Below are 25,307 nucleotides of genomic sequence, written 5' to 3'. Positions count from 1 at the left end.
TTACAACATGTTTTATAGGTTTTTAACACATGACTGAAAATTCCGGAGCAATTTCTAATAGTCTGCCCTTTTATACATTTATTATGAATAATTATCAAGTATTCATTCCTTTAAAAAACAAGAGAGAAAAATCCTTAGCTAAAATTCTGAATGGGTAGTAATATATTTGCTAAGTATAATAATTATATAATAATAAACCTATATTTACATTACAATGTTTTATTTTTAAATATATATGCATATATAATTAAAGTTGCTAAATAATTATCAATTATTTAATGAATCACTTAATAAACTTCAGTACTCTTTGAGTATTTACAATTCTGAGCAAGTTTCACAATGATAAAAGATAAAATTCCAAGACACAAGAAACTTATTTTCTATTCTCTTTCTTAAATCTTTATCCTCTATTCCTTCTCTTTCATATAAGAAACAAGTAGATCCTCACAATTTAAAACTCTATATCCAGATTATTTTCTAGACCAATCATAAGTAGTTTCACCATAAAAACATATTAGAACATAAAACAAATTAGAAATGACTATAATGTCTAACAATCATTTATTTTTCACAAACATAGTACCAATATATTTTAGTGATAGTCTAGACACCTATACAAATAAAAATATTGCTGTGTTGCAGTATAGAAAATGCCATCTGACAAAAACAAATTGTGAGCATAATGCAGGCTTGCGACCACATGAAGCTGCACCCTCACAGTAACGGCAGTTCCTCCAATCAGTTGCACAGAGTCTACATTTCATTCTATCTTCAGACCAGAAACCAAACCAGATGCTTTTTACATGCATTTTCAGATAGTTTCAAACTCTAACTTGTCTTCTGAGTTTCTGTGTCCATACAATTAGTGATAAATAGTAGCCCTTCGTAAAGAAGAAAAGCATAAAATCATAACAAAAGGACAGTAATAATTTTGTCAAAAGTCTAAATGAGGACTGTGTGGGATCATGTTGACCTAAATTTGACCACTTGATAGAAAACATGGCACTGATGTTGAAAATTAAATACTTTAAAGCAAATTCAGCCTAGTTTGGAATATTTATAGCAAAAAAACAGATGTTAAAAACTATAGCATTATCAGGAAAGTTTTATATTTTCAGCAAGAGAGTTTTTACCTACATTCCTGACATGCAGCGGCTTTCAGGAAACTTTTCCATGGATGAACAAATGCTGTTAGAAATCCCCTATAATCACACCCAGACACAGAACTGAGGTTCCCAGGACTCTCAGACCATCATGTTTACACTTCCTTGTTGTCCATGAAATACATATCATTCAGCCAGTCCACTATCACTTAAGAGATACATGTGCATCTGTATGTAAAGATTTGCTTCTTACTGGCTGACATTTCCCCACTTGAGGGAGAAACGAAGCATGAGTGAGGTGAGTGTCTCGCCCTCTCCTCACACCAGCATTTCAAGAAGCCTGGTTGTTTTACAGCCAAACAGCCCTTTTTTTTCCTCATCGTAATACACAGCATGTTTAGCACTGCAGTATGCCGTGATTAGCTCATTCAGCTACAGAGGAAGAAAACACTAAGTAAATGTGCTCTCTGTAAGAGTGTTCTGCCATTGCTCACTGTACAGGTTTTGGGAGAGGTATGACGACCAGTTTCCGGCTAACAATATTCTTTTCTTTAATAGTAGCTTTTGCTTCACAGATCAGAGTGCAATGAACAGATTCATTGTCTGTAATTCCTAGCTTTTACAGAATATTGGGCAGAATATTGAGAATCTGCCCCCAAAATCTGAAACCCAAACCAAAGTACAAACTAAGCCATAAAACTAAAAACCGTTCAGCTAAACTTTTCTGTAGACTACCTAAATGTTAACTGACTGTCCCAATGTAACTATCATTAATTCTAGATCATTTTCAATTTGAGTTGCCATGATTTGGTGCTAATGTTGTTCACTTACTTGAGATTTAATAAGTTCAAAAATTTTTCAAAGCATGAGAGGATTATTTTCAGATTTAAGAAGACCCTTTGGTGTTTAGCATAATTATCACATTTAAACACTAGCTCACTGTGTATCCTGCAGCTCACACTGTGTATCCCATATGGGCCTCAGACTTCCCACCATTGTCCTGTTTCAGTCTCCTCAATGCTTAAATTAGAGGTATGATTTACCATTCCTGCATCTATGTCCTGTTTTTATAGTAATCTATAATTTTAAAAACTGAGTGAGAATTTCTTTCCAAATTGCTCTCCTTCTATCTTCAGGCAAAAAGAGGGAATCACTAGAACAGACTCCAGGGCTCAAATCACTTCTATATTGAGATACTCATTAAGTTGACACTTATAAAACCTGAACATTCTTTTTATATATATTTATATTATATTTATATTATTATAATTATTATAACACATAATTTTATATATAACATATTATATTAAATATAAATATATGTTATATTATATATAAATATATAATATAATGTTATAATATGTTATATTAAATATATAATATATTAAATTAATATTATTAATATTATTTAATGTATATACATGCACTCACAAACACACACACGCACACACATATTTACTAGGCAGGGACTGCTTGCATGCATGGGAAGCATTTTTTCAAATACAGTGTTGCTTTCTTTTAATTTTTAGATGAGTGGAATCAAAATAAAGACCGACTCCCAATAACCCTGTACCTCCTTTACTAGTTCACTTATTCATCCACTTATTTACTCAATAACTGTGATTAGAGATTAGCCTTTAGTAAGCTACTAAATAGGCTTACAAAATCCTATCTCAGTTGTTATAACATTTCTCCAGAGACAGCTGCTGGCAAGAACTTCAATACACTTTGTTGAGTTTGGAGTGGTGAATTCGATTTATTTACTTCCAAATCTGCAAAGGGATTAGACAAAGGTAACTTTTATGTTATTCGATTTCTGTTCCACATAGAGAAAGCCTGCCCCCTCCACCACTGAGAAGGGAACTACGGTCATAAGACAGCCAGGCTTCATTCCAGAACACAGTCCCACATTTCATTTTATGCTCCACTGACTGGAGGAGTCATTAATTAATTAAGAACCAAAATAATAGTCTAGTCACGTGCTGTAACTGCTAGATTGTGATTCCATCTTCCATGTGTCAATCTGCTTCCACATTTCTTAAACTAGAAAGGGAAAAGGATTCTATAAGGGTCCATTGGAAGAATCCACTGCAATTAGCACAGCCTTCTAGTCCTCAGAAGATCACTTCTGACCTATCTAGGGCAAACATGCCTCCAAGGAGCTACGGATCACTATCTGTGATGCAGGCAGCTTCATGGTGAGTGACAGTTAAAAATGACAGTTCCTCAGAGTAGAATTGTTACTTTTGGTCACTGTATAACCGGCAGCCATGAGTCCAGCAAGTGCCACCTTGGCTCAGAGATCGGGTGTTCAAATCAAGAAAGTGGGCATTACTGTATGTATTTTATTTTCAGTTATATATAGTTTATAAAAAAATTTTAAGTAAAAATTCTTCCAAACTCCAGCAGTTTTTCAAGAGACAAACTCTTTCCACAGACTTGGTTAAGCATATGCCATCACGACTATGAGAATCATTCCTGTGAGTCAAAGCTCTCCATTGAGCAGAATGCACTCACTGGAATTGAATGTGTTCTTTCTGAATCCCAGCCACGGACTATACATTCGTATAACTGCTTTTTTACACAGAAAACCCTTTTCATCAAAGCCCTGTGCTTATCAAGGTCATTGTGGAAGCTGTAATATAAAGCTCTAGAGGAAGAGTCTTGAAAAAAGTATCAAGAAAACATTATCATATTAATATTTATGGTCTGTTAATAACCCATTAGTCTCTATCACTTGATTTCAGAAACATCTATGTTTTGCAGAACTAATCAGTCAGAATGTTGAGGGAACCCCCACTTCTTTACAGATGCACAGGAAAGCTGCTCAGTTCCTGCCTTGAGATATCTGTTGATAAGTCTAAGGTCTAGCTATACTTGGGGCTCTGATTACAAAAGGGATCAGATACTGATGTATATGGATTTTGTGCCTGTAAACATTTCAGCAAATTATAACCATATAAAATATTAGAAGAGGTGACTGAGCCATTTCCAACTTTTTGATATATATTTCAATTTTCAAATGTATTTTTCAGATGCAATATAACACAACCAGAATCGCTCTTAGCTGAATACACATCACCAAACACCAGTCCACATTAGTTTTAAAGAACAAGACACACAGGGATCCCCAAAGCTATTAGTTAAGCAAGAAGAAAATGTCCAAGTAAAAGTTCGCTATACTAATATAAGTCAACTACATATTGCTGTCACCTCTGTCAAGAGACTCCAGAAAAGTAAAATTCCAGACAAATTTATCAAGGAAGAGATTTTCTAAGATATTAATCTAGGAATTATTGCTTTTAAACAGCCAGAAGTACTCATTTTCCTTAATCCTCAACATGTAATGTTTGTATCTTTTCTGTTAAACCTTGCAAAGTCATTAGTGTGTTTTGAAACACAGACGTAATAGTATTATCACATACCTGCTGAGCAGAGGTATTGATGTCTTTTCAGCTTCTTTAATGTTGGGGCTTAGTATCTCTGACCTCTCACAAAGCTATCTCCACAACAGCTGCAATCCACTCGGGGACGTTCTTATTTTAAAAACTGTGGGCCTTTGAGTATTTCAATTCCTACTGCAGTGTCCATGGTTCCTTGGTGCTTGTAAGAACTTCAACTCCACTCTTCTGCCTGCATTCCCCCCAGTCCTGTATAGAAAATTATTCTTGAAGTTGCTGCGTAGAGTTTAACTCCGTGGAGCCAAGTGGATATGAGTGCCAGAGGATGAGGAGGGCTGGTTTTCGTCCATCAAGGAAGGGGACCAGAGGCACCGCCTTTTAGCTGCTAAGAGCTATTGTCAATGACTCTGGCCAGGAGGACAGCAGCAGAGGCAGCAGCAGCAACACTGTTGGGTCCCCCAGGCAGCAGCTCAACTGGGAGACGCTGTCCATACCTTCCGGTGCTGAAGCGAGGGGACCTGGACCCCTTAGCCTACTCCAGACCCTCCACTCCTGCTAAGGCCGCTTCCAGACTTCGAGCTTTACCGTTTCTCCGCCGTGTTTCATTTCTCGGGTTTTAAAGATCTCTCTCAGCTTGATATCCTCATGTGTATACGCTGGCAACGTTTCCGGAGAGGCAGGAATCCGTGGGAAACAAGAGCTGAGCCTCTTCTGAGTTCACAGCGGCTCTGAGTAGGTTTCCTAATGGTAGAAATGAAAAAGAACGCACGAACACGGGTGCGCGCACAGGCGCGCACGGGGGGTTGGGGGGGGGCAGAGAGAAAGAGACCAGAGAGAAGGGGGAGGAGGAGAGAAGCTGAGCACTGTGGAGTCTGTAGAGGTGCTTTGGGAAGCTCGTGGGTCCTTAATTACATAAGAAGAGAAAGGCTATTTTGGAGGTCCCCCTGCGCTCTTGCTTCCCAGCCAGGGCGGCGACACGTTCACATTTTCAAATTTTCGAATCTCTAGGTGGAATTCCGAGATGACAGAGTAAGGATGCTCAGTTCCCAGATACATAGACTCTTGACGGAGAATGCAGAAACTGTGGAAGGACCAGGAAAAGGCTAGTGATATCTTTGTTTCTGAGAGGGTGTAGCGCCGCGGAGAGCTTAGCTGTGGCTGCGGGACTCGGCGCGGGCGGCAGGGCCAGGGAGCTTGCGTTCCAGAGATGGCCCTCCCACCGCCCCCAGCCCGGGTTCTCGCAGGGGCGGGGGCGTGTCGCCGCACAAAAGGCTGGTTGAGAATAGTGGATCAGGTAAGTAGGGCTGCTAAGCCATCCCTAAGAGGCTCTGGTAAGGCCTAGGCACCGGACGAGACGTTCCCCGGGCTTCTGAGCTCCCCGGTCAGGCTCCAGGTGGCGCCTTGCTGACCCCACTCCAGCAGAGAAGCTTGCTGTGGAGCTGGAAGCGGGTTCGAGTCGGTGGCCCTGTAGGAGGCCGCCGAGGCTTCGCCGCCCACGCAAGGCAACTGGTGCAGGAACGAGAGGAGCGAGATGAGGGACTTAAAATACACACAGTGGAGAATGGGGCAAGCTGCTTAACACTGCGCCCCTGCGGCGCTCAGGGTGGCCGTGGTGAAGCTAAAGAGGCCCCATAAACGAGAACCTGGACAGCGCCCAGCTCCAGCCGAAGAACTTGTGCAGCGCAGACTCGTGCACCCGGAGTTTGTTCCAACCAAGGAGGCGTGCGGGCTTAGCGCGGGGACAGCGCGTGGGCACGCGGTGCTGCTGCATGCTCGCTCCTCTACGCCTCCGGCTGCACTGGGGGTGTCTTGGAGTGATTGCTTGGAAGTCTCCGCTGGGATTCCGCTCCCCCTTGGCTGGAGGCGCTGCGCCTGCGGGTCCTGCGTCGCCAGGAGGCATTCTGCGCTGTTCACGGGGCTGCAGAGTAGGAGCGGGAGGCGACAGCACCGTCAAGGGCCAGGTGACTGCCTGAAGGGAAACTAGGGAGTTCTGGAGAAGTGCACGGAGCAACCCTCCTGCACAGATCCTCTTTTCCCTGTTCTGGGGCCATTCTTTGCAGCAGCTGCACCCTCTGGCTCACAGTAGAAGAGGCCCCCTGCAAGCGTCGCCCTCATTTCGGGGTGCTTTGTGGAGCTACCCCTCGCAGGCAAAGCTCAAGGGACCAGGCTCGCACTCATTTTCTCCACGTCTGAACTCTGGAGGTTGCCCGGCCGGTGATGCGCTTGAGCACGATGAGATAACACTACATAGAGATGCAATTTGGGACTAGGAGCGAATTTTAAAAGAGCTGTTTTGTTTTCCGGTTCCTGGGGAAATAATTTCTCCAGGATTATGGTAAATTACGTTTCCCCTTTCGTTCTACCAATGCAAACACGTGTTTCTGGTATCCACGCAAACAAATATGTATTTATCCAAATAAGTTTCAAAAGGTGCCCTATTTTTTGTCAGAGAATGAAAATTGTTTGTTTAAAGGCTGTGTTTTTGTCTGTTTTGGCCAACCCCTGCAAATAAATGGGTTTCCTTTGCTGTTTTGCATGCTTGTTCCAATTGATTCAAATAATCGTTTGAATTAGTTTCACATGTAGAAACGTGAATCATACAGGAAATTAGCACAGCAAATAAAAGCCTTTAAGTGAAGCACAGGGATGTCGCTAATGGAAAACATATGCACTTCATTATCCAACCACAGGGACAGATTTCCCTTTGTAGAGCACAGATTCATGCTAATACAGAGCCTCCTTCTCAATTCTCCCCTCCTCCCTCTCTCCTGCACCAAGAAAAAAGAAAGGGTTGATTAATTTGAACTGTCAGACTAATCGATTATGATAGTTTGATGTCTTTTTTTGAAGAAACAAATCTGTAGCACATTTTGCCTCATGAACCTATGCAAAGCATTGTGGGACAAAGATGATGGTGAAAAGCAAATGCAGTACATCACCTGATGCCACAAATATGTATAAGTGAAGTATAAATAAAGTATAAATAAACAGGGACAGACAGGCTGAGGTGGATTAAAAAACTATTTTAAGTAAATTTTCTGTTGGATAACATTTGTCCAAAAATAATTTAAATCACTTTTATTCTTAAAGGTTACTTTTATTTTTTAAATGTTCTTATATAGAATGTATAAATAAAATACAGAAGGTAAGACAGCACAGCAAACTGAAGAGCAGGCAGTGACAAGAGTCCTCAGCTGGCCCAGTCAGTCCTCAATACATGAAATTTAGGCAGTGTTCAATTTCAAGTTTCAATGCCTTCAGTTGAACTCTAGTCTGTTTGTTTTTATTGTATCAAATACAAATAAAAGTACCTATAGGCAAGTATGTCTGAAACAAAACAATTATTTTGACATGTTCTGAGGGCTTTCTAACAAAGTGGTGCTGAGGGGTACATCCTTTGCTCCTTTTCTGTGTAGCACCTGGGGGCGGGGGGAGGTTGCCTTGAATCAGCTCAGATATTCTTTATTGAGCCATCTTCAGGCAAGCCTCAGGGGCTTCCTGTGTGCTTGTGCTTGTGCTTGAAGCATCAAGCACAAAAGGTTTCAAACAAAGGCAAAGACCTCACATTGACTGAGTACAAAACTCAGTCTGATTTGCTTGGTGGTGTTTGTGGCTTAATGACAAGCAGCAGTGAGAGACCGGAAGAAAACTAACCTAAACGCCTGTAACCAACACCCATGAGATCCCATCCCACAGCACTTTATTTTTATGTTTTCTATTAAGTGATTCTGACTGGTTGCTGACTCACTAGAGAAGGAGTGCTATTTTCTGCCACTTACAAAAGTTGCTTAAAGTTTTTAGTTTGTTTCTTTGTTTAGTTTTATTGTTGGCGTGTGATAAGTTACCTAGAAGCCTCTTGTGAACTGAGAAACTCCAGACGAGGAAGCTGACTTGGCTGATATCACCTACAGAAGCTTCCGGTAAGGAGATCCACACACAAGCTAGCACCCACCACTCAGACTGCAGGGGAACTACCTGCGCATCTACTCTTCATCTCCAAATCCCCCCTCATTTCATCCTATAAAATTCCAAGACCCCTGACACCCAACGATTCACACACACACACACACACACACACACACACACCACTCCCTCTCTGCTTCCAAAGACAGCCTCCATTTCTTCAGCTGTTAGGATTAGGAGAACAATTCTGCTTCTGGAGATCACTATCTGCCATCTTATATTTCCATGACACCTCCATCATTCCTGATCTAATAGGATGTATTCATGTGTGTGCATGATTTACATTTACATGTGTGTGTGAGAGTGTGTGCAGAGGCCATAAGAAGACATGAAGTCCTTCTGTATCACTCTTCACATCATGTTTTGAGATTCTCTCAGTGAGCCTGGACCTTACCTATTCAAATTGATTGGCTGGCCCAGCCCATGTTGCTGCCTTCCTAGCAGTGGGATTAAAGGTACATATTGCAATGCCTGTCTTTTTATGTAGATAGATGTCCTTAGGCTTGTGTGATGGGCACTTTACTGACTGAGCAGTTTTGTCAACTGTGTTCTTTATTCTAAAATGGAAATGATGACACCTACTTCATAAAATTAGCACATAACACATACTACATGGACCCAGGTCATGAACTAGTTCCCAATAGGACATTCTGCCTGTGATACTCTTCCTGGGTAGTCATGAAAGATATAAAAATTCATAAAAGATATAGAGAATTTTGTGAGTGTCTGAGTGGCCACTATCTCCCATGACTTTAGTGAGGATCTCCCCTCTCGGGGATCTTTCATTCACAAATAAATGTCTCCTCACCTCAGACAAGAAATTGAGGACAAAGTATGAATCACACCCAAGTCCAAATAGATAGACTTACTAGTTTTATTGGGGTTCATTGCAGGAATGAGTATAAAGACTTACTTACACTAGCAGAAATGATGAAAACCAACTACCATGAAAAGCCCTAGCCAGCATAAGTGACAGCTCACAAGAGCTGAAAACAGAATGCACTGCACAGGTTATAGGCATGTCAACAGTTTAGAGAGGGCTTTCTCCAGACTCATCTGTTGGTTTGACCCCCTTCCAGGCAGTTCCAGTGACCCCAGCTGTTTCTAGACAGCTTAAGTGATCTTCCTCTTCCAGGCAGATTGCCTTGTCCAAGAGTCTTCTAGACGGAGAAGTTTGTATGACAGTATTTCTCAATAGTCCTTATTGTTTACATAAGCTTGAAGACTGAGATGCCTAGTATATTTTGTCACATCCAGGACTTCTTGATGCCTTTGAGTTGTTTACCACCTGTGCTCCCCCAAAGGAATAGATGTCACCTCTCTTTAGAACACCATGAATCTTTAGAGATCTGTGCACTGAGAAGGTTCCCTCCAAGAGGAAACATTTTATATGTAGGAGAAAATTGTGGCACAGCAGCATTTCTTCACAGCTCTTTGGCAGCAACTCTTCATCCATGCACATCTTGGGTTCCTTAGCACCAAGCACAGATAGGTAGAAATGTCATTGACTTTAGATTGACTTTAGAACTATGGAAATGCCTTTACAGCTTACAAACAATGAATTCCCAACAATCAATAAAAAAAAAAAACTACTTACAGGATACACTACCAATTTAACTAAGCTTCACTAAATATGTATTAAGTGATTTATAGCATTTATATTTGATAACCAATCATTTGTTATCAAAAGTTCCTTTCTTAAGAAAAAAATGTTCCTATTTTTCTGCATGTATACTTGTACATGTATAGATATGTGTGGCTATGCATGGATGTATGTGAATGTGCATGCCAATACATATAAACAAAAATAAATGAAAGGCACATAGATATTTAGGAATATGCTTCCAGGTAATTTACAGTGATTCATTCAAAACTGAGGAGAAAAAAATAACACTTGGAAAAGGGCTTCTAAGATGTGTCTTGGATTATTTTAACTTACCTCTTTATTTCCCATTTCTTCTTTATACTCTTCTACTTTGGGTTCTCTGTCAAGGACCCAAATGAGTTCACTGTTTCCAAAGCATTATCTCTTATTCTGTCCACTGAATTCTACCTGATTGCTATCTGTTTTTAACATATCTGTCAGTCACTCTGTCTTCACTGAGGCACTCTTCTCTAAGGTGATTATTTTCATACATAAGAATGTTTTCTTTCGCCGGGCAGTGGTGGTGCACGCCTTTAATCCCAGCACTTGGGAGCCAGAGGCAGGCGGATTTCTGAGTTAGAGGCCAGGCTGGTCTACAGAGTGAGTTCCAGGACAGCCAGAGCTACACAGAGAAACCCTGTCTCGAAAAAACAAAAACAAACAAACAAAAAAAAAGAATATTTTCTTTCTGTCTTCTATGCTGAAAATGTATTACCCAAGCCTGTCAGCACTGGAGTTCTCCCGGATTGCTTCTTAAACTTTACTTCCCCTTTTCTGCATGTTTGCTAAAGTTGCCTCATCTGCTCTCATCCCATTGCTATTGCTTTTTTTTTTGGATATTTTATTTATTTACATTTCAGATGTCATCCCCTTTCCCCATTTCCCCTCCCTAGAAACCTCCTATCCATCCCCCTTCCTCCTGTTTGCTTTTATACTGAAAAGAATAAACTTTTTTTTGAGACCCCGTAGCATATAGAAGCTGAAGCCAGGCCATCTGTGTTCCAGTAACTTAGCCAACCACAAAAGGGTAGAACCAAGAATGCAGGTCATCTAGTCCTTAGGCTCTGGGCTCTGGGTTCCAAGGACTGGCTGGCCACATGATAGATGATTAAACAAGATTAAATTCTTGAAAAAAATAAGTACACAGGGTGTGTTTCCCACATGATCGAATGGGCTGGGGACATTCCACTGTTTTTATGCTACTGTCTGCTGATGTTTTTATGATTCCCCCTCACCCCCTGTTTTGTACCCCCCTGGTTTGTAGTTTTCTCCTTTAAATACCCTTCTCCCTCTGGCCTCGAGGTCAACACTTCTCTTGTGAGTCTCGACCTTAGCCAGCTGAAATCCCAAAATAAAGCCTTTTGTGGTTTGCAGCAAGTTCGGTCTCTTGCGAGTTTCTGGGTGGCTGTAATCTCCCGTGACTTGAGTGAGGGTCTCCCCACACAGGGGTCTTTCAATACTATTTTAATTACATACATGTATAAGGTCAGTTCTAGATGACCACTGTTTCTAAAGACTTATCAGGATGACCAAAATATCTGAGCCAACTTCCCTGTCCTAGCCCAAGGTCATTTTCATGACTGAATCCTACTTCCTTGTTCTGGCCTAAGATTTAGATTCCTGCCTGAAATCACTTTTGTATTGGTTTCTCTTTTGAGGTGGAACATTACGTATACCATAATAGCTTTCAAATCATAAATTATTATGTAGCCCAGCATGATCTTGAAATTTTGATCCTCCTGTACTCATCTCATGAATGCTGTGATAACAGAAATGTTAGTATTCTGTCTAAACTCCACCTCCACAGTTATCTGGCAACACCCAGATATGCTCCTCCCCACAGTTACCTGGCAATAGCCAGGTAGGCGTGCCCACTATAAAAGGGGCTGCTTGCCTCCTCCTCTCTCTTACTCTCTTACTCTTGTTCTCCTCGACCCAGCGCCTACAAGTTGTCCTCTCCCCTCCCCCCTTCCCTTCCCCCTCTTTCCACGTGGTCATGGCCAGCCTCTACTCTCTCTACTCCCCTCTCTCTCTCTCTTCTCACTCTCCCTCCTATCTCCTGAATGAACTCTGCCTCATGGGACTGTCTGGTCTGCTGTGATCTGTCCAAGCTGTGTGTGAAAACCTTTCAAGAAATACACTACCGTGCACGCTTTCATGTTACTTTTAATACAATTTATATATGATATTAACAACTTGATCAATAAAGACAAAAACCAAAACAAACCAAAAAAATGATCAGACCAAACCATTGACCTACACATATACAGAGGCTGCATATTTGACACCTCAGTATTTTATTTCACCCACTTTTCTATTCATGTTTCACCTCTGAAAGGTTTTACAATCTTCAGAAACAGTGCTGCCAGCTGGAGACCAGATGAAGATCAAACATGAGGCCTATAGGGAAGATTTCCTATTCAAACATCATCTACTACTGGCTCTCATTGGTGTATCATTAGTCCTTAATGTAAAATGCATCCAATCTAGTTTTTAACATATCCATAGTCTTTAAAATATCAACATTGTTCAAAATCTAGAGTATCTTCTGAGACCCCAGGAAATCTCATGACTACGAACTCCATTATTTTTTGTAAAATCACATTAATTTAACATTCAATGTCATAGAGTATATGTTCTTATTCAAAAAGGAGCAGCAGAGCATAGTTAAATATATTTGTTCCTTGAAATATTGGAATCACTAGCTGGAATGCGACACATGAAAATAAAAATTTTGTGATGGGTTTCAAAACTGTTTATTGCCTGGAGAATAAATATCATACTCTTTTAATGCTGACTCACTGTCTTTCTGCCTCCACAGATGGAAAGCAGCAACTCTCTGAAGAGACCCAGCTGTCTGTCTGCTCTATTGTGACTATCTTTATGCCACATCATGTCAAAGTCTGCTAGTCAGATACAAAGATGTGTGAAGCATATCTACTTATCAGTGTTCATTTCTATGTACCCAGAGGTTGTGGAATGAGTAAAATAATAAATTTAATTAATAATAGACTCTTTGAATTCTGCAATTATTCTTTTCAGTTTCCATAGAGATGTGATCTATTTCTTCACCTCTTGACTCAGTGCACCTTTGGAATTTGCTTTTACTAATACAGTGTAGCAAGAGTGATTGTATGTTACAAAGACTGGGCATTGAGGGCCACTGAACAGTTGAATTTTTCTGCCAAGTTCAGCTTAGCCATGTGGAAGGGATGACATGGTTTCCTGCCCCTGAAACAGAGCCAGCAGGGTGTGGGCCTCCACAAGTGTTTATGGTTGCTGTGGGCATAAGGTTTGTTCGTGTAATAATGTACATATTTCATACTCTCCCTTTGAGGAATGTCCTCTCTGCCAAGGCTAATGACTCTGTTGGACTCTAAGATCCAAAACCAGGGGACACGCTCTGACAGAAACGCACACGGACAGGACTTGCTGCAATCGCATGAGATTTGGTTTAATGAAACTAGTGCACTAGGACTCTCTCGCATGCAGGCAAGAGAGTGCTGAACACGAGCTGGGTACAGTTCTTATGGGTACAGTATAGTTCACGAGGGCAAGCCACAAAGTCTGACCTTTCTGGGTTTGGTCCCTAGGTGACTAAGATTATGACAAGGAGTGTCTTCTTTTTGCCCAGGTGTATTTAGTTAGTTAGTTAGTTAGTTAGTTAGTTAGTTAGTTAGTTAATTATGTGTCTAAGTCCTCTGGGTCCTCCTTACCTGCAGGTGGGTTCCCTCCCCTGTGGTCTGAGGAATGCTAATCAGCCTCTCCATTCCTCCTCTGAGTGTTAATCCAGCAAGTGTCCTCTGACTAAGGACAGTGCTCTTTCCGGGATGTGTCCTGGGACAGTGGAATTCTTTTCAAACCGAGACCCAAAAATCCTACATTTAGACCCAAAAATCTTACAACTCCATAATAAGACAGCATGAGTTCAGGAGGTAAGAGTGTAGCTAATGTCTCAGCAAAATAATAAGTGCTGAGACCTTCAGGACAACCCTTAAAGCTGTGGGAAAGAACTCTGAAAACATGAGTTCAAGAATATATAATTTCTCAACTATACAAAATATAAGGATGCAATGTGAATTGTGTAAAGAGCTTCACAGACCTAAAAGAACAGAGGCAGCTATACTGTGAGTCAGATTGTCAGAAAAATACAAAGGCAGACAGATACAAAAACAGGCAGATTCCTGAGCTCAAGGTCAGCCTGGGACAGAGCTAGGTTGGACCCAGGCATGATGGAAATGGTAATCTCTAGGTGGGATCCCATTGAACTAACTCGTTGCCTGTGTTTACAAAGGAAGGTAGAACTCTGAATTCATTTGTAATGTTAAAAAAAAAAAATGTGCTTGCTGTCTCTTTCTAAAAATCAATGGGCTGGGGTCATGGGATGCTGATTCATGGGATAATCAAAGGAGAAACTGGAGTAATGGCTGAATTGATATGTGAATAAAGGACTGGGCTTTGGACCTGCAAAAGATAAACTATCCAGAGAGTTCTTTAGAATTGCAAGAAAAAACTGTGTCTAGCAGAACATAGGCCATCAGCTTGTAACCCATGATTTGACTTCAAGTCATTCTTTCACTTTCAAACACTCCTTCCTCAGAACTCCTCTTCAAGCTGAGGCTGGTCCTTAAATCTTTGCAGTTTCCATAGAGATGTGATCTATGTCTCCCCTCTTGACTCAGTGTAGCTTTGGGATGTTTGAAGGGGAAAATTCCACCAGACCTCTCCTCTCCTGAAAGAGAAAGGCCATAGAATGCTTAGGCACTCCTCCCCTCCAGAAGGCAGAGGCTAATTAACATTCCTTGGACCACAGCGGGTGGAGACTGACCTTCAGGTGGGGGGGGGGGGAAGTGGGCCAGAGCACGTGGACAGACTGTTGGCTACACACAGACAAGGGAGGTCCTTGCTGCCTCATTTCCTAAAGACCAATCAGTTTAAAAAGTCACACTGTTCTGACAATCATATTGTGCCTAATGGCTGCTGCCCTAAATACTGTATTAAAAAAAAAAAAAAAGCTCACTGAATGAGCACCACTGGGTCACCTCTTTTTTGGGGATGCAGAATGTCCCCAGCATGCTGGAACATTAAAAATTCCTCTTGCGTTTTGCAGCTATTCTCATCTCTGTGTGGTTCACTCAGGGGATCTCCGGTAAACTAAGGCCCTGATTGCTAGAGTCTTACATTTGCTTTTACTAATCTAGTATAGCAAGAGTGATTGTATGGTGCAAAGACTGGGCATCAAAAGCCATTGAACAGTTGAGTTCTCCCACAGAACTCTTACCCACAAAACCTGTTAGAATATGAGGCATGAGAAGGAGAGTGTTCTGTCTTCCCAACGAATTAGCCAAGAAAGCCATTACACAGCCAGCTCTCCAATCCATCTGAGATTATATAAGTGAGACTCAAGTTTTTAGGATATTTACACTTAAAATGCGACATTTTTGTTCCATTTTATGTTTATTCTATGTGTAGTGTATATGTGTGTGGGCATATTCACCATGGAGCATGTGTAGCAAGTTGCCAGTCTTGGTGATGGGCATCTTTACCTGCTGAGCCATCTCCATAACCCACCACAAATCCCTTAGCAACAACCTGATTGAGAACATAGTCTTTCATCTCCAGGACCCACCATGAATCCTTTAGTGACAATCTGATTGAAAACACAGTCTCCCATGCTTCTTTTCCCTCTTTCTTTTTCCTGTGCAGAAATTGAACAAAATGTATGGAGGGAATGATCATATAAAATGTTTCACTGCCAGTTATCATCCCTTTACTTATGCTGGCATTTTAAAAGATAAAATAGAAAATACGTTAACATTTCCTATATGAGAAGTCCAGAGAAGCAGAATCAAGCATTTTGCTATGCTGGGGCTGATGTCTGGTACAGACATTGACACTCTGTTTCCCAGCCTTTCTCTGAGTTGGCTAGCTGTTTTAAACATTTAATGAAATAACCAGGCAAATATAGCTTTGAATACATATTCGGCAAGCTCAACTGGAAAATATTTATTTTTTGTATATTGTGCTCACTAAGGAAGGACAGCTAAAATCTGAGGGTCTTTGAATCTCAAGTAGAAATACAAACTCAGGAGTTAGTCATAACAGATGCTCATCAAAGAATTCTGCAGGATGTGCATGTATATATTGTCTCACTGTAGCAAAGTGGATGGGAACAGTCACTTTTGCCTTCCTTAACACATAGTTCTAGATTTTGAACTGGGAGTTCTTTGTAATACCTTCTTTTTGCTTCAGCACATAAGAATTGACATTTAGAAATAATTAACTTTTCTAAGATATAATGTGTGTGCTCTTCCAAAGGTTAAGGTCCTAGATCCTAGTTGACTTTTCAAAAGAAGTAAAGGAGACAACACCCTGGGGAAAAGAGCTCTTCTCAAGGTGGAGATCTCATATCCATTGTCTTATGATAATCTACTGTGCCCCACAAAAGTCCTTCACAACCCTATACTTCACATTACCCCCATTACCCACAATGGAAATTTCCAACAGAAAAGTCTCTATTTTCTTCAGGCCTAACTTTTACTAGATATCCTTCCTTTCACCAATTTATCTACCTATCCCTTTGCTTGTTTTAAAGCAGAGGCTGTTAGACTCCTTATATTCAGTAATAATTACCATGATCTATTGCAACAGCTGAGAGTATTCTACTCTCTCAGTTAAGTCACAAATGTGACTGCCTACAGGCCCAGAGACATCATGCCACCCCTAGTAAATCTCAGAAAACCCACTCTTTAGCACCTAAGCAATTTCTACTGTGGAATCCAAAGAAATCCATCATAATAGAAAGAAATAGACTTATTCTTCCAAAAGGCAGTTTCTTAGATTTCAGAATTTCACACTTGAAGACCAAATATCTACTTCAACATTGAAATAACACTTCTTTATGGTACATGAGACTTAGATATTACAGTTTTATAAATCAACAGATATAAAATGTTCATGGAGAAATACTCTTAATGCAGAGGCTTTATGGCTCTTTGAGTAAATATTAGTATTTCTGTACTCCCAAATTCCTAAAGCTACAGTAAGCAAGCTATATAAATTTTGGCCATGTTTGTCTGTTGTGGAATCTTTTGGTTTTCTTTCCCCAATATTTGGTTAGACTTTGATTTTTTTTTTCTCATCCCTTTTTTCTTATCTTATTTTCTTCCTTCTTCTCTCCTTTCCAGTTCATCTTCTGTAGGACAAAGTATAGAAATATATGATAAAAATAAACTATCTCTCCCTAAAATGTAGGACTGTGAGTGGAATTCAGTATAGAAATACTTGCCAGGCATGTGCAAGGCCCTGGGTTCTGTCCTCAGTGCAACAAAATACATCATAAATAAAACAATTAAGCACTGTTGAATAAAGTGCTAGAATACAGAAGAGTTCTCTTCCTTTCAGTCTACCTAATTACAGAACAGAGGTTCATAGAGACAAAAGGCCTTTCAGATCTGTTCCAGTTCCTTCCTACAAAAAAAGATGAAAAAACTCAGTCCATGGAAACAGCTATTTATTGGGTTAGAGGCCTAGCCAATAGCCAGAAGAACCCAGCATGAGCTCTAGCACATTTCATCTGGCCTAGCATCTTTTGTTCCTTTGTCTGTCATTCTAAAATGCATTGCTCTGTGTTGGAATCCCACTTAAGACAGAGTTCCAAGCCACTGTTTTGAGAGGAAATTAGTTTTCAAAGAGAAACAATTCTGTCTCCAGTATTCACATGCATCTGTTACTAAAATTGCCTGCTTTTCTCTGTTAATGTACTTTTTCTTATATTGTGGTTGTGAGCCTATCCTTTAACGGCTGAGCCATTTCTCCAGCCCAATCTACCTTTTCTTAACAGGACTCTCTTCTGACTAAGAGCCAATGGGAGTTTGGGAAATAGGTTATGCCCACCCCCCAACCCCACCCCACACCTGACATTTCATATGCAACACAGACCTTATTACCAAAGGAGATTTATATTTTCAGTGCAAAATATTTCTGTGTCTTTTTGTATTATCAGAAACCAGAGTGACTTTGGCAAAGCCAAACTTACTATGTATGCAGAATGAGCCTTCTGGTAGGCAGAGAGAGAGAGACGCATTATCTTTAGACATTCTGCTTGTCTGGAGCAGCAATCTGTGTTGACCATTTATTTGACTCTTCCATGATTTCATTCAAAACTTATTTAGTGAATCTTTTTGGACATACTGATTAGAGAAAAACATCAAATTAGTGTAGAGTTACTAGCATTGATGGTCAAAGCTTAGTAACATAGAAGACCCTACAGCTATGTTGAGTCACCTGTCCTCAGTATTCCTACTAAAGAGAAAAGGAATGAGAAATAAGATGTATTTAATGTGGTCACATGGAAAAGAAGACAAAAAAGGGTTCAAGTGAAAGCCTACTTTGGAAATGATTTCTTGAATAACATTTGGTCTGGAGAGGGTGACCTACTATTGGTAGTATCACCTCTGCCAGACGGTCCTAAAATATAGAAGAAATTGGGTGATTCATAGGAAGGAAGCCAATACATAGTGCTCCTACATGGTCTATGCTTCAATTCCTGTCTCCTGGTTCCTACCTGAAGTCTTTTCAGCAATGAACTACCTGTAAACTAAAATAAAGCCTTTCCTCTTCCCTGAGTTGTTTTGGTCAGTATTTAATAATAGCAACAGAAAATCATAGTAGGGCAATTGTCTATGTTCCAGACTTTCTGGAAAGTTAACCTGGCAAATTATCAGAGTTGTATGAGATCAGTATCTGGAAAACAAGATTCTCCTCTAGCTAGCAACAGGTATGGACTTTTCCTTCTTGTAGAATGGAAAATTTCAACTTATTGAGGACCATTGTTTCAATAGTCTAATATGTATGTAATAGAAAGGCCACAGTGTGTTTTTAGAATATTCTTATTCCTGGTGGGATGGTTAACTATAACAATTTTTATGGTAATTGTATCACTTGTTGAGTCTTTTAAATCAAAATTAGGAGGACATGTTTAGTCTGAAGGTGACTCTAAACTGCACAATGGCAGCCCCAACTCTGAGTGTTTGAGATATTGTTAACTTCTGATGACCCGAAAAAGGAATTCCTTCTACCCAAATGCCCCTCAAACAGATCATACTCAGTCCCTTTCTTATGCGAACTCAACAGTTACTAGACCCAGTCATAATTTCTGTCTAAAATACTCTATTTCCAACTGCCTTGGTGTTTTGGTCTATAAATACATTTGTCATTTTGAAAAGTATTAGAGTACATTTTTAAGACTTCTTGGATCTGTTTTTCTTAATTACCATTCTTATTTTAACCTCAGGTGAAATGCAATTTTTTTTTATTTTCAATTATGTTCAATTTATTCTTGATCAGTATCCTATTTGCTTACCACCTTACTGCATACTTTAAGAGAAACTTCATGCTAGACACTTTGCAAAACAATGGAAGAAAGACCTGCCCTTCCTACCAACAAACTATTCCTGCAGCTCTGAAAAGAGAAGTTTAAGTGGCAGTATATCACTGTCACACTATAGTGAGTATGGATTTACTTCGTAATATTTAAGACGAGGGGGACAGTGGCATCCCCTTAGCTTCCAAGTCTGGAGATCTTCCTGAAAACAAAACAAAACAAAAACAGGCATAGGACAGTGAATGTAACTTAGAACATAAGATCATTATAGAGTTGATGAAGAAGCCTCAAGAGATCAGGGAGACCACTATGGAGAAAGTATTCTCAAGGGGTGAGAATCATATCATCTGTTGCAAGAGAAATCATTGCAAAGGCAAACACTTTTAAAAGATCAGAGTGGCCAATGGCCAGAGAGACTTGGGGAAAAGAATATTCCCAAGGGATTATAAGGGTTCATGATTTACTGAAGAATAATGTCCCCAGACTCAAATAGTATGTAAACACGAAGAGTGTTATATTTTGCAGAAGTCCACCATGCTGGAGTCTCCCATTACCAAGATAGAAAGACCCCAAAGTGAGCTCACAGACCTAATTTAAAACACATTAGGGGAAATCCAGGATAGATGACCTCTAGTTTAATCTAGTGGGTCAATCTCTATGGAAATTCTAGAGTCATTACAGAGGCAATGGGCTGGAAACTTGCTGGGCAAGTCTGGAAACTGCTGCTGACTGATTGTCCTTGCCTCAGGCCAAGTGGCAGGGCAGCTTCTTACTAGCTGCCTGAAAACCTGGGTTTTTTTTTTTCAGTAACTGACTTACCTGAACTTGCCCAGTTCTTGGAAACAGAAATTTAGGCCTAGTCTCCTTAACTACCAATTTGAAACCTGTCCTAGAATCAGCCTATCTCATCCCTCTCAGGATAAGACTGGCTAGAAAGATCATTGTAAAGAGTACTCTAAAGGGATAGGAGTGAGCAGTAATCAGAGAGACCACTGTGGTAGAAGCTCTAAAGTAGCCAAGACAAAAAAATGTGGAAAATGCAACTATGCTAACCTATGTCTTAGGTAAATGGTATACCATTTCTAAAATCTATGGAACAGACACCTTCCTTGAAGGATGTTTTCCCATCCAAATAATTGTGAGTCCCATTATAATTGACTCAGACAGGAGGAAGTGTAATGGGTTGGTGGTGCTGCTATGTATTCAAATGCTAAATACTGTATCTCAAGACCAGGTTGCCCCAAGATGAGCAGATCCTAACTTATACTAGCTTTTTTTGTGTAAGCCTTGTCCCCAAAGTTATCCCTGATTGGTTAAAAAAGATGCCTACAGCCTGTAGTTAAACAGAAGAGAAGTAGGTAGGGCTTGAGAGCCTAGGGTGTGAAAGGATGTAAAAATTCATAGAGAAGTTTGAGACCCCCATCTGAATTAAGGTTAGCAAGTTCACAGGCCTTTGTTCCAGGAACTAGCTGACCACCCAAAGAAAGAACTAGCCAGGGGCAGGTCAGCTAGGTCTCTCTGACAAAGAATAGTAGAACTAATAATACAGGTTGGCTAAGTCACTCCAGGAAGTAGCTGACTACAAGAAAATGGTCAGGTTAAGGTCACATTCCTGAATAAAATGTGTACAGGATGTTTCCCACTCCCCACCTTGGTTTATGACCAGCTAAATAACAAGTTAAGAATTCTCTACTATTTTTATGATGTGGGTTGGGATTTTCTGCTGTTCCCTCTTGGTTTCCCCCTTTACCCCCATGGTTTGTGGTTTTCTCCTTTAAATAGCCTTTACTCCTGAGCCTCAGAGTCGATGCTCCTCTTGTGAGTCTCGGCCTCAGCCAGCTGATACCCGAAATAAAGCCTTTTGTGGTTTGTAGCAAGTTCGGTCTCTTGCATGATTCTGGGTGGAATCTGTGGGTTGAGTGGGAGTCTCCTCTACCCGGGGGCCTTCCAGGTGCAGGTCTCAAGCAGCAACCATGAAAAAGAGAAGAGCGGAGGCAAAAGGAAGAAGTCATCTTGGGAGTAGGTTGATGATAAGCACATGGCCATGAGAGTCATACTGATGAAGTAGGAGCTGCCCAGGCAGAACGTGACAAGTGATCTCACAGGGTTGTTGACAGGGATGTACAGAAAATAGTATTGAGGGTTGATACCTGCCAAGCTCTCGTGATTTTAGGCTTATCATAATTCTAAAGGTTTTATGTCTTTTATTTTTGAACTATATGGTCTAAATGGGGGAAAAAACAAAAACAAACAAACAAACAAAAACAAGGATATTTGCCACAACAGGGAGCATTAGTATACTGTTTCTTTATCAGAGAGTCTCTACTACTGTTAGACACTATGTTTAGAATTCCAAGAACCATCACCAGTAAGGAGATAAGACATAACAACACACTTCCTCCTCCACAACCTGAGGAATTTCTCTAACTTTTTTTAGGATCTCAACTCAGGCCAAATCAAGGATTTTATAACTTTGATATTGACAATAATTGTAGAACTAGCTGGTTTATGATAGAGCAGAGTTGGAGGTTTGGTTTTTTGGGGGTTTTTTTGTCTGTTTTTGTTTTTTGTTTTTTGTTTTTCGAGACAGGATTTCTCTGTATAGCCCTGGCTGTCCCAGAATTCACTCTGTAGACCAGGCTGGCCTCAAACTCAGAAATCCACCTGCCTCTGCCTCCCAAATGCTGGGATTAAAGGCATGCGCCTCCACTCCCCAGCAGAGTTGGAGGTTTTATTAAAGATATTTTAGTATAGACTTAAGGTCAAAGGGTTAAGGAGAAAGTGACTCACTCATAATAAAGACACACATGAGAAAGTAGAGAAGACCCTGGGAGCTTTTACCTATCCTAAAAGAGGATTTGGGGAAAGTAGTCATGTTTTCAGCATACAATGGCATAGAATATACATTACCACTCCAAAAGGGCAGAAGAGGAACATAGTGAGGAGCTACCAGATCTAAGCAAGACCAAAGTCCAGAAGGGCAAACTCCAAATTTCATAGCTCCAGGTCTGATATTAAAGGGCTTATTAGATGGCTTTTCTTTCCAGCTTTGTTGAATGAGACAAAGTTCTGTCTCTTAGGCTGGTTTCACATCTTGTGAGCTCTACTTCACAGGTATCCCACAGCTCTGACATCCCCAACAAAATCCATGTTTCACCTTCAAAGCATCAGTGTCCTCTCCAGGACTCCATGCAGACTCTCTTCTGTCATAGATATGGCTCCAGCAGCTTTTCTTAACCTCAGAGAAAGATTCCCCAGATCCTTTTCTGTATCTTTCTTTACTCTAAATTCAGAACCGTGTGAACAAAGCTGCCAAGTTCATCTGCCTGTTTGCTATGTAACTTGGCACCTGTTCTTGAATTACAATGCTTAAGCTCTCCTTTAATTCCTTTTCATAAGTTGGAATATTAGCTGGGTAGGTCTTGCCCTCAGGACACCACTCTCTGTATTCCATTTTGAATCAGGCCTTCCTTTAAACATTTTGTATCCTAGAGCTCAAGACTTGGCTCCAAAATTACATTTCCCAGTGCTATTTTCTCTCCTCAAATTCTACAGTTTGTATTTCTTTTTGCCCTATTTTTGCTTTTCATTGTAGATCGGCATAAGAGTGATCACTAGTAACCACTTGACACAGTCAATACTAGACTATCTAGCCAATACTTGAAAATCTCCTCTGCCAACATTAATTCAAAGCTCTCCAATTTAATCTCAGGAAAAAAGAAGCCAGTTTTTGCCAAGACATCATAAAAATAGTCTCTAGGCCAAGCACTAATATTCTTCCCCTCTGAAATCTCTTGAATCAGGCCTCCATAGTACAATCACCCTCAGTGCTACTGTCTTCCATATCCCTACTAGGACAGTAGGAGCCTTACTTAAAGTATTCAACTACTTTCTATTCTAAAATCACAAAATCTTTAATATCCCTTCAAACAACATGGTCAAGTCTATCACAATACACTAGTCCCTGTTACCAACTTCTGTCTTTTAAAGAATGAAAAGTGAATCACCTTTCACTTCAAGATTTGCTAACAAAATTATTTCAGGAAATGAGCAGGCAGATTCAGATGTGATACATAATTTCTCAGAAACACCACAGGTTTCTAAAGGAATTCTCCCTGGTATCAAACTATTAAAGTTAATATATTTTATGGTTGCACACATCACAATAGCTTATCTTTTCAAAGATCGTAGGTTTGTTTGTTCGCTGGTTGGTTGGTTGGTTGGTTGGTTGGTTGGTTGGTTGTCTCAAAGAATCAAGAGAATTCTAGTGCCTGAACAGAGCACAAAGACCAAGACATTTCTATCTTCTTTGTCATGTGGAAGATAACAAATAATCAAACTTTGTCATAAAAAATGACACATACACACACAAAAAAAAATAATTCATTAAAACTAGAATGTAGCCACACAATCACCTAAACAGAGCAGCAAGAAGTCAATGGCAGTCACTGAAGTGGCTTAAAAAAGAAGTGAATTAACTTTAAGGTCCTTAAAAACAACCTGAAGGAAAAGCCTTGGACACGTGATTAAAAACTAACCAAGGATAGGATGTTTGCAAGAGTCAAAAATAAACAACAGCAAAAGTCTTAAATTGTCATTTCTCCAACAGACATAAAATACAGCTGTTGTCAACTGAAGCTAGACAATAAGAGAAGTCTCTGAAAAGTGGAGCTTTTAAAAATCCCTGTGGCAGCTGTGTGGGGCTGTTTGATCTTACTTTTCCATCTGATCTCCACTTGCGAGAGCTACATTTCAGCTATACTGGGCAGAATGGCAGAGAGGTCCAGGGACCAGCCATAAGTCAGTCTTAGGATCCTTGTATGGGAATTGGGTTTGAAAAGAATAAATCTTTTTTTGAGACCCCATAGCATATAGAAGCTGAAGCCAGGCCATCTGTGTTCCAGTAACTTAGCCAACCACAAAAGGGCAGAACCAAGAATGCAGGTCATCTAGTCCTTAGGCTCTGGGCTCTGGGTTCCAGGGACTGGCTGGCCACATGATAGATGATTAAACAAGATTAAATTCTTGAAAAAAATAAGTACACAGGGTGTGTTTCCCACATGATCGAATGGGCTGGGGACATTCCACTGTTTTTATGCTACTGTCTGCTGATGTTTTTATGATTCCCCCTCACCCCCTGTTTTGTACCCCCCTGGTTTGTAGTTTTCTCCTTTAAATACCCTTCTCCCTCTGGCCTCGAGGTCAACACTTCTCTTGTGAGTCTCGACCTCAGCCAGCTGAAATCCCAAAATAAAGCCTTTTGTGGTTTGCAGCAAGTTCGGTCTCTTGCAAGTTTCTGGGTGGCTGTAATTTCCCGTGACTTGAGTGAGGGTCTCCCTTCACAGGGGTCTTTCAGGTTCAATAAGAAGGCACAGTATGCACATAAATAAACAGTCTTCCATCCATTGAGTCATCATTTCTAAGCTCCACTCTCCTACATGGTTCTCTATGCACTGCTTTAACGGTGTGAAATGCTTTCTAAAGAGACAAGCTGCTTTCAAGCTGGCACAAGATTTCAATCTTTTCCTTCTCCCATCATGAGAATCCTGGAAAATTGCAATTTGAGGAGAATGTATTGGTTCAATAGTCTGATGTCTGAAGGAGGGGGCACAAAAATCTCTTTAAAACATCTTCCTTTGTACTAGGACAGTTGAACAATAAATCTATTAGATGGCACCATCATTCTTCCCTACTCTCTCATCACTCTTGGAATTGATGTACTTATATTATAATCTCAATAAAAAAGGAACCTAATATGAAGATAAAATTTATTCTTTTGCTGCTTATTGACCCAGATAAGTAAAAAGGGA

Source organism: Grammomys surdaster, unplaced genomic scaffold (genome assembly GCF_004785775.1).
Source record: "Grammomys surdaster isolate TR1022 unplaced genomic scaffold, NIH_TR_1.0 64, whole genome shotgun sequence".
Classification (NCBI taxonomy): Eukaryota; Metazoa; Chordata; class Mammalia; order Rodentia; family Muridae; genus Grammomys; species Grammomys surdaster.
Note: the sequence above shows the minus strand (reverse complement) of the source record.